The sequence below is a fragment of the Schistocerca serialis genome, chromosome 4, assembly GCF_023864345.2.
Source record: "Schistocerca serialis cubense isolate TAMUIC-IGC-003099 chromosome 4, iqSchSeri2.2, whole genome shotgun sequence".
NCBI classification, from domain to species: domain Eukaryota; kingdom Metazoa; phylum Arthropoda; class Insecta; order Orthoptera; family Acrididae; genus Schistocerca; species Schistocerca serialis.
In genome coordinates this window covers 78,499,832-78,515,065 of record NC_064641.1, presented here as the reverse complement: position 1 = coordinate 78,515,065, position 15,234 = coordinate 78,499,832, and the positions used below count along the sequence as shown (strand labels likewise).

Below are 15,234 nucleotides of genomic sequence, written 5' to 3'. Positions count from 1 at the left end.
AGCGCGTAGAACCGCATGGCCACACCGGCCGGCGAGAAATATTCAACATATTGCAGATTCTATTACGCTTCCTAGGGTAAGTCTGATGTTACATTGGTTTCCGTGGAACATTCGTCATAAAGTGTAGCATAAAAGATCTACAAATCAAAAAATCGTCGAGCCAGTCACATAACTGCGATTCTCACTGTGTGAGGTTATCTTGGTTAGTAGTCGACAATGTGGTACGGTAGAGAGAAAAAAAATCCGGGTAAATGGGAGTAGAACTCACGCACCGAGGGTCCCGCACAAACTTAATTGTGTATCACGTTTCTTGTAGTGGCCATTTTCGCAGCAGTTGTATATAAATTGCAGTTGTTTAAAAGAAAATTCCTTTTTTGCATGCTGCACATCGAAATTTTTATTTTTATTTATGCACTCAGACGCGTTTCGCCTTTTATACAAGGCATCTTCAGTAGGTGTCCTGAAATATTACATGATTTGTCCATTTTTACATATAGGTTATGGTTTCACATCTGGTTATACATTTAAAAACGGCTCCTTAACGTTTTTTGTGAAATGGAAAGGTACTTACAGGTAACTTCTAATTCATTGCATCTAAGCAAACTGCTCATTCTCATCTGGCAACCAAGTGGACATCTTACAGTTCATTTCAGAAGATAACACGCGTAGCACGCGTAAGCGACCGGGCAGGGTTGGGTGAGAGCGGTGTCGGGTCAACAGATTGTGGGAGTTTGGTGCTAGCGGCTCTCGGCCCGTAGCTCGGCAGGATTACGTCGCAGCCGGGGCGTGACTGGGTGAGCGGCCCGGGGATCAGGCTCTGCCGCACGCCGTGACTCACTGTGCGCCGCTAAGCACTTCTCACTTACACTTCCAAACATGGCAGCGGACTACTTCTTCTTCTTCGGCACTATAGCAGCCGATGAGCCTTGGCCTCTTCAGCAATCTACCTCCATACATCCCTCTTTTCTCCTCCATTATCGGATCTCCTCCTCGGTAAGGTCGGTCAACCCATGGTCCTTCCATCTGGTTTTCAATCGGCCTGTCCTTATGATAGAATCCAGTCTTCCGTCCATTATGCTCTTGGGCAACTTGCCACCTGCAATCGTCTCCACATCCTCATAACCAGCGCTATCATTTGATAATTTTAACTGTATGTTTTTCTTCTGTGAGATGCTGTAATTCATGGTTACATTTCTTAAATTGTTGTTGTTGTCTTCAGTCCTGAGACTGGTTTGATGCAGCTCTCCATGTTACCCTATCCTGTGCAAGCTTCTTCATCTCCCAGTACCTACTGAAACCTACATCCTTCTGAATCTGCTTAGTGTATTCATCTCTTGGTCTCCCTCTACGATTTTTACCCTCCACGCTGCCCTCCAATGCTAAATTGGTGATCCCTTGATGCCTCAAAACATGTCCTACCAACCGATCCCTTCTTCTAGTCAAGTTGTGCCACAAACTTCTCTTCTCCCCAATCCTATTCAGTACCTCCTCATTAGTTATGTGATCTACCCATCTAATCTTCAGCATTCTTCTGTAGCACCACATTTCGAAAGCTTCTATTCTCTTCTTGTCCAAACTATTTATCGTCCATGTTTCACTTCCATACAGGGCTACACTCCATACAAATACTTTCAGAAACGACTTCCTGACACTTAAATCTATACTCGATGTTAACAAATATCTCTTCTTCAGAAACGCTTTCCTTGCCATTGCCAGTCTACATTTTATATCCTCTCTACTTCGACCATCATCAGTTATTTTGCTCCCCAAATAGCAAAACTCATTTACTACTTAAAGTGTCTTATTTCCTAATCTAATTCCCTCAGCATCGCCCGACTTAATTCGACTACATTCCATTATCCTCGTTTTGCTTTTGTTGATGTTCATCTTATATCCTCCTTTCAAGACACTGTCCATTCCGTTCAACTGCTCTTCCAAGTCCTTTGCTGTCTCTGACAGAATTACAATGTCATCGGCGAACCTCAAAGTTTTTATTTCTTCTCCATGGATTTTAGTACCTACTCCGAATTTTTCTTTTGTTTCCTTCACTGCTTGCTCAATATACAGATTGAATAACATCGGGGAGAGGCTACAACCCTGTCTCACTCCCTTCCCTACCACTGCTTCCCTTTCATGTCCCTCGACTCTTATAACTGCCATCTGGTTTCTGTACAAATTGTACATAGCCTTTCGCTCAGTGTATTTGACCCTTCCCACCTTCAGAATTTGAAAGAGAGTATTCCAGTCAATATTGTCAAAAGCTTTCTGTAAGTCTACAAATGCTAGAAATGTAGGTTTGCCTTTCCTTAATCTATTTTCTAAGATAAGTCGTAGGGTCAGTATTGCCTCACGTGTTCGAATATTTCTACGGAATCCAAACTGATCTTTCCCGAGGTCGGCTTCTACCAGTTTTTCCATTCGTCTGTAAAGAATTCGCGTTAGTATTTTGCAGCTGTGGCTTATTAAACTGATAGTTCGGTAATTTTCACATCTGTCAACACCTGCTTTCTTTGGGATTGGAATTATTATATTCTTCTTGAAGTCTGAGGGTATTTCGCCTGTCTCATACATCTATTTTTTTTCTTAAAATAATCTTTAAAATGTTTAAAATAATAAAATCTTCTGAGGCTTCCATCCACGCTAAGCTGTTACATGTGCAGCAACGATTTCGGCCTAATGCTCCTCAGTAACTCGGATGTTTCATGAACGCGCCCTTATGCTACAGTGGTCTCATCCCTTGAGAGTGAGACATAACTTTTTTTGAGTCATCAGTCTTCTGACTGGTTTGATGCGGCCCGCCACGAATTCCTCTTCTGTGCCAACCTCTTCATCTCAGAGCAGCATCTGCATCCTGAGTCTACAATTATTTGCTTGATGTATTCCAGTCCCCGTCTTCCCCTGCAGTTCTTACCGTCTACAGCTCCCTCTAGTACCACTGAAGTTATTCCCTGATGTTCTAGCACTTGTCCTGTCATCCTGTCCCCTCTTCTAGCCAGTGTTTCCACGTGTTCTTTTCTTCGCCGATTACGTGGAGAATCTCCTCGTTCTTTACCTTACCAGTTCTCCTAATTTCAACATTCTTCTGAAGCACCACATCTCAAATGCTTCGATTCTCTTCTGTTCCGGTTTTCCTACAGTCCACAATTCATTATCGTACGATTCTCAGAAATTGTGGCCAGGAGAATTCTCTTGGCCAGGAATGCCATTTTGCTTTCGCTAGTCTGCTTTTTTATGTCCTCCTTCCTTCGTCCATCGTGGGTTATTTTGCTTCCAAGGTGGCAGAATGTGTTTAACTTCCCCTACTTCGTGACCCCAAATCTGATAACTTTCTCGCTGTTCTCATTTCTATTACTTCTCGTTACTTTCGCCTTCCTTTCGTTTACTCGCAATCCGTATTCTGTACTCATTAGACTGTACATTCTAATCGATAGATCCTCTAGTTCTTCTTCACATTCACTGAGAATAACAATGTAATTAGCGAATCTTATCATTGATATTCTTTCAGCCTTAGGTATTATAAAAAGGAAACCAAACATGTGTTTTTTCTAATCAATTATTTTCTTATGGTAATATAATATCAAATGTACTTTCACGAGAACTCGCAAGTAGATTTTTATACTGTGATATGTATCCTAGCGCTTACCGTAGCGCATACTCTCGTCGTCTTAGAGTAACACCGAATCCCCCATATTAAACTGCTGTCGGTCTTTCCTGAGAGTAAAAGGAAAATCTAGTTTCCACCGCCATTTTTACCTTATTTCTTAAACGATGAAGCAGAAAACTCAGCCGGCCGGTGTGGCCGAGCGGTTCTAGGCGATACAGTCTGGAACCGCGCGACCGCTACGGTCACAGGTTCGAATCCTGCCTCGGGCATGGATGTGAGTGATGTCCTCAGGTTAGTTAGGTTCAAGTGGTTCTAAGTTCTAGGGGACTGATGACCTCAGCAGTTAAGTCCCATAGTGCTCAGAGCCATTTGAACCATTTTGAGCCAGAAAAGTCATCCACTTGATGGCTTTGTCGTCTGTCCACTCACGTCACAAGTAACCTTGTTACAATAAGTGATGGATACTCTAAGCAGCCTATTCTCTAAGAAGCAAATAATGCTGTTTGCTGCTTCCTGTTGTTCCACAATATCCACCTGCAAATCAGGTAACAATAAGCAAACGTTTTCTACGTGTGGTTCAATATTTCAAGCGTCCTACAACCTCTCGAACTATCCGGAAGTAGCATTCAGTTCACCATCCACTGAGTCTATATTACAACACCAAAAAAGAAATACAGCCACCGTTCTCACTAAACACGGTGGTGCTCAGAGATTTGCTACGAATTCCAGATAACGATCGATACCATTACCGATCCGACAGCTTTAAACATAGCTTCAAAGCCGTTAGAGGTAATTTACTTCGCAATGAAATAATGATCATTACTTTCCCCCCCACGTAGAACAGCATTGTTGTGGTCTTCAATCCAAAGAGTAGTTTGCTGCAACTCTCGACGCTAGTCTAACCCGCGCAAGCGCTCTTCACCTATCAATAACTACAGCAACCCGCATTCATTTCAATCTACTTACTGTATTCGTCCCTTGGTCTCCCTCTCTACTATTTTTACACAACACACTCCCTCCACCACCGAATCGACGATCCCTTTGATGCCTCAGGGTGGGTTCCATCAACTGATTTGTTCTTTTACTAGGGGAGGCCGCCAATTGTGAAATTCAGATTCGATTCATACTGCGCATAATAAAAGCTCATGGCCAGAGGTGTAATGTGGCAAAGCACCAAGATGCACTTCTCAGCCGTTTGCGAGAAAATCGACAGTGAAAAGAAGCCGTTGCCGTGAAATACTCTCTACTATTAATAATTTTCTACAGCGTCGTGGCGCAGCGGTAAGCGCTCGGGGTCGTAATCCGAAGGTCGCCGGATCGAAACTCGCGCCATGAAACTTTTTGTTATTATTTGTTTTTTGCAATTCAAATGTATGCACACACACACACACACACACACACATATATATATATATATATATTGTATCCACTTCGTGTTTTATTTCAAGTATTATTTTTCCACGACAAACGACTTTCATCAACTTATTATATACATAATTGTTGCAACTGATTGCGGGAATTATATATATATATATATATATATATATATATATATATATATATATATATGAATTACAAAAAACAAATAATAAAAAAAGTTGCATGGCGCGAGATTCAATCCGGCGACCTTCGTATTAGGAACCCGAGCGCTTACCGCTGCGCCACGACGCTATAGAAAATTATTAATCGTAGAGAGTATTTCACGGCAACGGTTTCTTTTAACTGTCGATTTTTTCGACAAAGGCTGAGAAGTGCATCTTTGTGCTTTGCCACATTACACCTCTGGCCATGAGCTTTTATTATGCGCAGTATGAATCGAATCTGAATTTCACAATTGGCGGCCTCCCCTTGTTAGTCAAATTGATCCATAAATTTTTTTCTCCCTAACTCAGTTTAGAACCTCCTCATTAGTTACGCTTTATACCCATTTAATCTTCAGCTTTCTTACTTAGCACCACATTTCTAAGCTACTCTATTCTCTTTTTGTCCAGACTGCTTATCGTCCACATTTCACTTCCACACAAGGCTACACTCCAGGCACTTAAATCTATACCACCAAACTCCACGTTTACAAAAATGTGTTTCGTGCCATAGCCGGTCTGTATTATATATCCTCTCGACTTCGACGATTGTCAGTTATTTCGCTACCCAAATAGTAAAACTCATCTAGTACTTTCAGTATTTCATTTCCTAATCTAATTCCTTGAGCATACTGAAAAGAGATTATACACTGACGAGCCAAAGAAACTTATACATGTGTATCGTATAGGGCCATCGAAAGGACGCAGGAGTGCCGCAACACGACGTGGTATGGACTCGACTAACGTCTAAGTAATGCTCAAGGGAAGTGACACCACGAATCCTGCAGGGTTGTCCTTAAATCAGTAAGAGTACGAGGGAGTGGAGATCTCTTCTGACGGCGCGTTGCAAGGCATCCCAGATATGCTCAATAAAGTTCATATCTGGAGACTTTGGTGGCCAGCGGCAGTGTTTAAAATCAGAAGGGTGTTCCTGGAGCCATTCTGTAGCAATTCTGGACGTGTGGGTTGTCACACTGTCCTGCTGGAATTGTCCAATGGACATGAATGAATGCATGTGATCAGACAGGATGCTCACGTACCTGTCACCTCTCATCGTCGTTGTCTAGACGTATCAGGGGTCCCTTATCGCTCCAACTGCATACGCCCCACATCATTACAGAGCCTCCATCAGCTTGAACAGATCCCTGATAACATGCAGGGTCCATGAATCCATGAGGATGTCTCCATACCCATAGACATCCATCCGCTCGATACGATGTGAAACGAGACTCGTCCGACCAGTCAACATGTTTCCAGTCATCAACAGTCCATTGTCGGTGTTGACGGGTCCAGGTGAGGCGTAAAACTTTGTGTCGTGCAGTCATCAAGGGTACGCGAGTGGCCTTCGGTGCCGAAAGCCCATATCGGTGATGTTTCGTTGAATGGTTCCCACGCTGACACTCTTGTTGATGGTCCAGCATTGAAATCTGCAGCGGAAGGGTAGCAATTCTCTCACGGTGAACGATTCTCTTCAGTCGTCGTTGGTCCCGTTCTTGGATGATCTATTTCCGATCGCAGTGATGTCGGAGATTTGAAGGTTTACCCGATTCCTGATATTCACGGTACACTCGTGGAATGGTCGTACGGGAAAATCCCCACTTCATCGCTACGTCGGAGATGCTGTGTCCCATCGCTCGTGCGCCGACTATAACACCAAGTTCAAACTCACTTAAATCTTGATAACCTGCCGTTGTGGCAGCAATAATCGATCTAACAACTGCGCCAGACACTTGTCTTATGTAGGCGATGCCGACGGCAGCGCTGTATTCTGCCTGTTTGCATATCTCTGTATTTGAATACACATACCTATACCAGTTTCTTTGGGGCTTCAGTGTAGAACGATCATCAGACTGTAATGTGGCGTTGTTACAGTGTGTTATTTGTCGCACGCCCAGCTCACAGCATCGAGGAGCCGAATGTTTCTAGGGTTGGCTTCTCCACGCCTCTGCAGCCCCTCCTACCTATGCTGTGGTACTCGCGTCTCTGCCGAAACCAGTCCGGCTTGGCCGCCTCTACTGGTAGCGAGGCTACACTTCCCTCGCCCTCACCTTCACCCAAGCACACACACTTCCTTCCGACACCAAAAGTGTCTTGAATGAGGCGGTGACCTTATGCGAACAAAATTCCTCTGGAATGAGATTTTCACTCTGCAACGGAGTGTGCACTGGTATGAAACTACCCAAGCTTGGGTAGCTCAGTTGGTAGAGCACTTGCCCGCGAAAGGAAAAGGTCACGAGTTCGTGTCTCGGTCGGGCACACAGTTTTAATCTGCCAGGAAGTTTCAAAAATCCTCTGGTTTAGAAAACTTAATGTATTCAGTTTTTAAAGTTGACAGTCTACGTGTCCGCCAATAAGGTGTTGCATAGTTCTGCGTATTCTCGAAGATGACGGATACGTCGTCAAGTGCATTATTGTGCACGTGTTTGAACAACCGTAAACTACACAGGTCAACGGTGAAAACTTTTTTAATGATGGTGATACCTTCAGCTTTTAGTGTGCTGGATCTAATATGATAACAAAAACAACCGTTTTTAGTTAACTCTCCCTTTATCTCTCCCTGTCCCTCATATATATGTATACAATCACGTACTGTTTCTGTTAGTATGCATTAATCTAAATAAGATAGTAGGGCAAGGGATCAAAACTGGTTGAGAATAAACTGGTCTACAAGGAGGAAATATTTGAAGCTCTTAATAGACGCACGTATTGCGGAGCAAACTCGTAGTTCATAAAAAAATTATTATCTCCACTCATTAAGTTTGGAGAATGAGCCAGTTTGTGAAAGTCGTAACCAAAGATGGAGACTGTTGCAAGTCTCTCTCTCAGAGACGTTTTCTCACCATCAGAAGCGAAACTGAAAGAAATGTGGCTTTTGGACCTGAAATTCTAGAAATGTTACTGGATTCAAATTATTTGAAGGAAGTTGTTGCGAGGTGCTACAGTCTGGAACCGGCGACTGCTACGGTCGCAGGTTCGAATCCTGCCTCGGGCATGGATGTGTGTGCTGTCCTTAAGTTAGTTAGGTTTAAGTAGTTCTAAGTTCTAGGGGACTGATGACCTCAGAAGTTAAGTCCCATAGTGCTCAGAGCCGTTTTTTTTTTTTTTTTTTTTTGTTGTTGCGAGGTTCTTAGGGAGCATACAGCACCCATGTTGTATATCTGTTGTGTCCAGCATCCTGAAATCAGTGAGGAACTTAGGCTATTTGATGAACGCGAAGCTTCGCTTTTTGAACAGTCATCACGATTTTTTCTCGGATGGTTCGGGTGAAATTGGTGAAGAACAAGGTGGGCGCTGTCAGCAAGCATCTAAATGAGGGAAATATTCTACCAGGGCCGCTGGGATAATAATACGGTGGGAGACTACGGCTGTTTACTTCAGCAGGACGTACTGCAAGCAATTCATCGGAGAAAAATCTGTGTTAGATGCTTTAAGGATAAGAAAGTAAAGAAATGTGAGTCAGTGAACACGAAATTCCTATGTAATAAAGAACCTTTTTTCCATTTTTATACTTAAAAAAGTATTTGTTCATATTGTAAAATAACTTCTTCACATACATTTCGTTAATTTTATACTTTATAATGAAGTGACATTGTGACAAAACTGCACATGCTAAAAAGAAACTGAGATCAGATACAGATTTAATGTAAAAAACTGTAAGATGAATGTGTTACTTACCAAAAAGCAATAAATTTTTTTTCTGTGGCATATGTCATTTTAGTACACTCGTGTATCACTGTAGCTGTTTTTTGTTATTGTTTTATTTACATTCCCACAATAGATGGACGGCTGGCGGTACACATGTTTACGCTCTCCAATCTTTAAATAGAATAATTAAAAATACACAAACATACATTATATTAAAGAAGATGATTTACAATTTAGTGTAATTCTTGTAATGTGTGTGATTTTGAATACTTTGAGGATGGTGTATTATGGGCTCCTGGTAACATTATGAGAGAGGGAATTGGATATAGATGAGGCTGGAGACTAAGTGATGTGAGAAAAATGTAAAAAAAAGGGTTTGGAGTTAATATTGGGACAGAACAAGAGACGGAACGTAATCAGTAGCATAATGATGGGATCGTAGTTATACGGGGAAAGGTTGCAGCCTGCATTTGAATTACAAAAGGAAGGGTGGAAACAGAATATGAAGAACGACTTAGCACTCTGTGAGGGTAATGCGGTTCAGATTGCCTCGGGGCAAGATGTGTGTGGAGGTGTAAGGAGGTACGTAGCGACAGAGGTGCAAAAGCACGCCATGATGACGTCTGCTTCCACCTTGTAATTAACGTCACTGTAAGTGTTCTGATCCCCTAGCACGTCTGTGGCCATTACACTGTTGAGCGGATCTTCTGGTAAACCGAATCTTTGGAGCATGGCTGTGGGCTGTGACTGATCGCCTGCCTGAATTGTCTGTATGGTTTTTGTTGTAGTACTCGTACATTATCTGATCAAAAGTATCAGGAGACCTATTAGTGGTCCTTAATATGGGATGTGTCCACCCTTTGCCTTTATGCCAGCTTGAAGTCTGCCCAGTACACTTTCAGTGTGGTGTCTGAATGACTGGAGGAATGGCAGCCCATTCTTCCTCAAGAGCCGAAACTAGATAAGCTAGCAATGTTGGACGCTGGTGTCTGGAGCGAAATCGATGTTATAACTCATCACAAATGTGTTTCATCGGGTTGAGGTGGGGACTCGGGGAAGGCAGTCCATTTCAGGAATGTTATCGCCCACAAACGGTTGCCTCACAGATACTGCCTTATAATTGGGTGACCATATCCTTCTGCATTTAGCGTTTTCTTAAGCGCAATAAGCAGAACACACCGTAAATACGAAAAACGGTCCCATACCTCCCCTGTACTTAGCTGTTGGCAATACACGTGATAAAGGTAACGTTCTGGAGGCATTCGCCAAGCCCAAAACCTTCCATCGGATTGCCACATGATACAGGGCTACACTCGTTTCCAGTCACCCACTGCACAATGTCGACGCTCTTTGTACCGTCTCAAGCGCCACTTACCACTGACTAAAGAAATCTGTGGCTTATGATCAGCTGCTCGACCACTGTACGTCATCCCAAAGTCATGAGTGATTAATGTCGCTAATTTCATGCAATTTTTTACAACCACTTTCCGCAACGATCGATGATCCCTGTCGGTCATTTAGCTGTGGCTGTTCCTTCGCGTTTCCACTCCGCATCATCACCAAAAGTCGACTTGTGCAGCTTTAGAGGGTCTGAAATGTCCTGATGGATTTGTTACTCAAGTGACATCTAGTGAGTGTTCCACGTTTGAAACACTGCGATCTCCAGACGGACCCATTCTGAGGTTGCAGCTTCTCTACTGACAACAAGATACTCCCCGCGTCCGTTTACACTGTCGGATCTGCCTCTTGTGACACCTTGCCGTCAATTCCGCTTTACGTAAGGGTGTACTGACACTTTTGATCTGATGGTGTAAGCTCTGTAACTGAATACGGTGCTGCAATTATTTATCTTGAGTAATCACGATATCTTTACGTTCCCATAAGTCAGCACAACAGTTAATACTTGCATTCAAAAGTAAAGGAGACGGTCTGTAGTATTCTGTAGTTGTTACTTTTGACAAGTTACATGTTGTTGACTAGTCTAAAATGTACATATTTAGACATGCGACGCGATGGAGGAATATCCGCGAGAAAGAAATTATATGACATTACAGACACAACTAATAATGAGTAATCAACTCTTCACACTTAAAGTGTGACAGGAGGTCAGCTATTTGATTCTTGATTAGGTGTTTAATTACAATAGCGTTTATTAAGAACTTTCATAAATGTCGACGAAAGGTCTATAACGCCAAGGAAATACTTAAATCTTACCTGTATTTAGTATACCAATAATTTCAACGTTTTCAAGAATATTTAGAGATAAAAAGGTGACACAGCTTGTTCTCGATCAAGAGGGCTGAATTACATCTGACTTTTTTTGTTCCAGGAATCTGGCCTTTGGTGGAGCCACTTTCTACTCTTTTATGCAAGGTAAGGAAAACATTCATTTATGGATATCTAAAAGCCCGCCCTCTTGTGCGCTAAATCACTTCATAAAATACTTTCATTGCGTACAATCGTTATAACGTAACGCCCCCCCCCCCACACCAAAGCGTTCTTACGTGAAACGCTAAAATATTTCGAAATGCCTTCGCTAATACTACGGGAGGGAAAGTTATATTTCCTAACTCGGAAAAATATTGATATTGCTCATCAGGGTAGTTTCCATTCGGAAAGCGGGTGCACTCAGCGACTGTTATGTGACTTATGAGTCCAGCAATCAGTCGTCCTTTTTTAGATTTTATTACGCAGATCCAGATTTTGGCTAGTGCCTAGCCATTCTCAATGCACTATTTTCTATTCTCAATGCATGTGAGTCTCTGTTGTTCGGGCGTCAGTCACAGTTTTTTGAATATTGATATTGTTGTTCTGTATCGTCTTTGCCCTGCTGAATAATGGAAGTGGAAATTGTCACTTAAATAAAGCTTTCTTTTAAGAAGTAAATTATGATAATTAGAATTTTATATGCATTAGCCTCTGTTATTCCTCTGACTTAGGTTCAAGCTAAAGTTACTGAAATGCATCGTCTCTGAGCGGTTGTTTCAATGAAATATGTAAATAAATTTTGCATTATATCGCCTTTATAAAACGTCGGATTTCGTATACTACTAATGGAAAAAAGAAAGTTCTTGTTATCAGGTATTGAATTGTGATCGATCTACAAAAACGATGGATCGTCCACACTTCCACACAAGCGCTAGCTGGTACAATTGCTGAGGCCACCTCTATTTACAAAAACAATTTCAGTAAAAAAATGGAGCGACTCAGAGTCCTCTACTTGAACGAATGTCAATTCTTATTTTACTCTGATATTAAGATAAAACAGTCCAGACTTACATCAAGGTGCGACAGTTAAGTAGAGAGATAATCAGAACAAGGTAGAGAATTATGAATCATCGTCTCATATCCATTGTATTAAAAACAATCTAGGCACTACTATGAACATTACATAACAGATTCTTTGCGGTATTGTTACTCTTTGATAAATTACAACATTATCTTCGGCTTTTTTCCGGACTTTTACATCTTTTATTTGATATATGTAACTTAAAAAACAGCTTAAAGTACGAATATGGTTAACGACAGCGAAGGGGGCGCCACAATCTACACAATAATATTTAAAAAAATTGTATCTCATAATGCAACACCAAAGATAGCCGTATATGCAATATAAGTTGACAAAAACTATAAAAAAATCATTATTATTTTTATCATTATTATTATTTAGGAATACACTGAATGAAAAATAACCAATTGAGAAAACAAAAACAAAAATAAAGTGTCAATTTGCTTTAATAATTTCAGCTATGTGGAATTATTTTGACATATATATGGCTCTGAGCACTATGGGACTTAATATCTGAGATCATCAGTCCCCTAGACGTAGAACAACTTAAACCTAACTAACCTAAGGACATCATAGCCATCCATGCCCGAGGCATGCGACCGTAGCGGTCGCGCGGTTCCAGACTGTAGCGCCTAGATCCGCTCGACCACACGGCGGGCCTGTTTTGACACACCTCGATCTGTAGTTACCTGTATGTCACAGATTTTATTTACATCTGCATCCATACTCGGCAAGGCACTGCGAATTACATACCAGAGGGCACTGTCCATCGTTCTACGTCCATTCCCGTGGGGAGAATGACTGCCGTACGCGCTGCAGTGAGGATACGGCATCGAATCCATGGACCTTCTGTGCTTACAGTCACATATACATTCTCTACAGACATCATCACTTAGTAACATTAATCGCATTCTTCTAGCATGAGTAGCCCTCCGTTACAGAAGCGGTTATTGACATCATCGCGAACTCACGCAAGCGCAAATAATGTTATACTTTGTACACTCAGCAAATTTGGAGGTATATTTTAGTTTCAACCGGCAGCTCGATAGATGTCAGGTCGCGGTCGTAATTTAACGATTTCAAACAATAATTCGGATTATCCACACTTATACAGTGTTAATCACCCGACTACGCCGGCTTAAGTAGCGAATGTTTAATTGTAACCACCCTGTACATTCCCTTCTGAGTCTTACAATGAATCTGTTTTTCCTAGAGTTATATTTAAGCCGTAGTTCGAATGAAATATCTAGAAGAATACGTCCAGTGTGATTTAGAAAATTGTGGCAGTATCTAGTGGCCGACCGCCAAGCTTGTGATCAAACGGGAATGTATTTTTTCTGCTTATTTACGTGCAGTTACATTTATTTATGTTGAGAATCAAGTACCAATTCCTGCGCAAGTCGTTGATTCAACAGTCCTTACTGCATTTCGCTTCAACTTTCCGGTCCGTTGACTTCCTATACAGGGTGAGTCACATAAGACGTAACACCCCTTTTATTTCGTGAACGGTTACACATATCGAAACGCGGTTGTCGGAAAATGTTAGAGCTTCGAGGGACACTTTTTTTTTGTTACTGTTTTTAGCGCTGGTATCAGTGGACATATTGAAGCAGATACGTTTTTTTAAATGGAACCAGATACTTTATATAACGGCATTCGAGCTCTCGAGAAGACAGTTACAGTGATGTAGCGTTTTCTCGGATTTTTTACGACAGGTTTCAAAGTCAACATTAACAAAAGCTACATCATTGTAATTGTCATCTCAAGAACAATCGCATGCAGTTATAAAAAGTACGCGGTTCCATTTTTTTAAAAAAACGTACTTGCTTCAATACCTCCGTCGGTACCGGCGCTAAAAACATTAACCAAACAAAAATATACGTGCCCTTCGACGCTCTAACGTTTTCCACAAACCGCGTTTCGATATGTGTCAGCGTTCACAAAATAAAAGGGATGTTACGTCTTACATGACTGACCTTCTCTATTACAACATCATCCCCGAATAACATTCCCACATTATCCGAGGATTTTGCTGTGTTAACAACGAGTTTCGTCCTTTCTGCAATAAATTCCTGAATCGAGTCTCTAAGCAGATCTGATATTCCGTAATCTAATTTTTTTTTATTTAGGTGAAAATGCGGAGTGGAGTCGATTGCTTTTTGTAAGTCAAAGAGAACTACATCGAAACTGAGTCCCGCTGTCTTCTCTTTTGAGGATTTTGCGGACGAATAATGTGAGCTGATTTCCATAAGTTCGTTGTTTGCGGAACCCATGTTGATTTACGGCCACCAGAAACGTCGTAGTACGCGAACACTGAACGTGTGGTACATTGTACTGGCCTACAGTAACACGCATTTGCCCGGCATCCGTTCTTGAAAGCGGTGTTGACGCGACTAATTTTCCGAGCCCTCCCCTGCACGGAGCATTGTTTGTACGTCGTGTGCCGCAGCGAGAGCCTAATCTGCTCGAACCTGCCCAGAACACATGTCACAGCGACGGCCCCCCCTCAGCAAATACTGAAAGTACACGGCCGCCGGTGGAGCTGTTTGCTGCCGTATCTTATCTCGGAAATATTGTAGATGACAGCTGTCATCCTCCCATACCAAATGACCGCCCATTATCGAGTTGGCTGCCCTGAGAACACAGTAGTTCGAGGCACTCGGTTATGACAAGCAGTGATCGCTAGTTATTGGTCGTGTGGGCCTCTTTTGGGGAAAGCCGTTGCGACAAAAAGCTGGTTTTTTCTGTTTCCAGAAGGCTTTTGACGCCGTTTCTAACAAGCGGTCTCTAGTCAGATTGCGCGCCTTTTGAATATAGTCTCGGCTATGTGACTGGACTCGTGATTAACCGCCAGAAACTGTAGTACGTAGTATCGGACAGTAGCTCATCTTATGAAACCAGAGTTATATCTAGCATTCGCCAGGAAAGTCTATAGGCCCCTTGTTCTGAATCTATATAAAATATGTATCAGTCAGGCAAGACGTCGTTTAGCGTCTAGCGAAGTTGAAAATTTATAAAATGATTTAGACAAGATGTCAGGATGATGCGTAAAGTGGCAATTGACACTGAAAAAAGAATTGTGAGATCCTCCACACGAATACTATGAGAACTGTAGA

General features: G+C 42.0%; 1 long non-coding RNA gene across 1 annotated transcript in view; it reads left to right on the top strand.

The window, feature by feature from the left end:
* The window catches only part of LOC126473860 (uncharacterized), a 753,914-nt gene that overhangs the window by 246,038 nt on the left and 492,642 nt on the right, over nucleotides 1-15,234 (top strand). The window contains exon 2 of the long non-coding RNA XR_007586532.1: nucleotides 11,159-11,202. This is a non-coding gene — a long non-coding RNA (uncharacterized LOC126473860). The remainder of the gene's footprint in view (nucleotides 1-11,158; nucleotides 11,203-15,234) is intronic.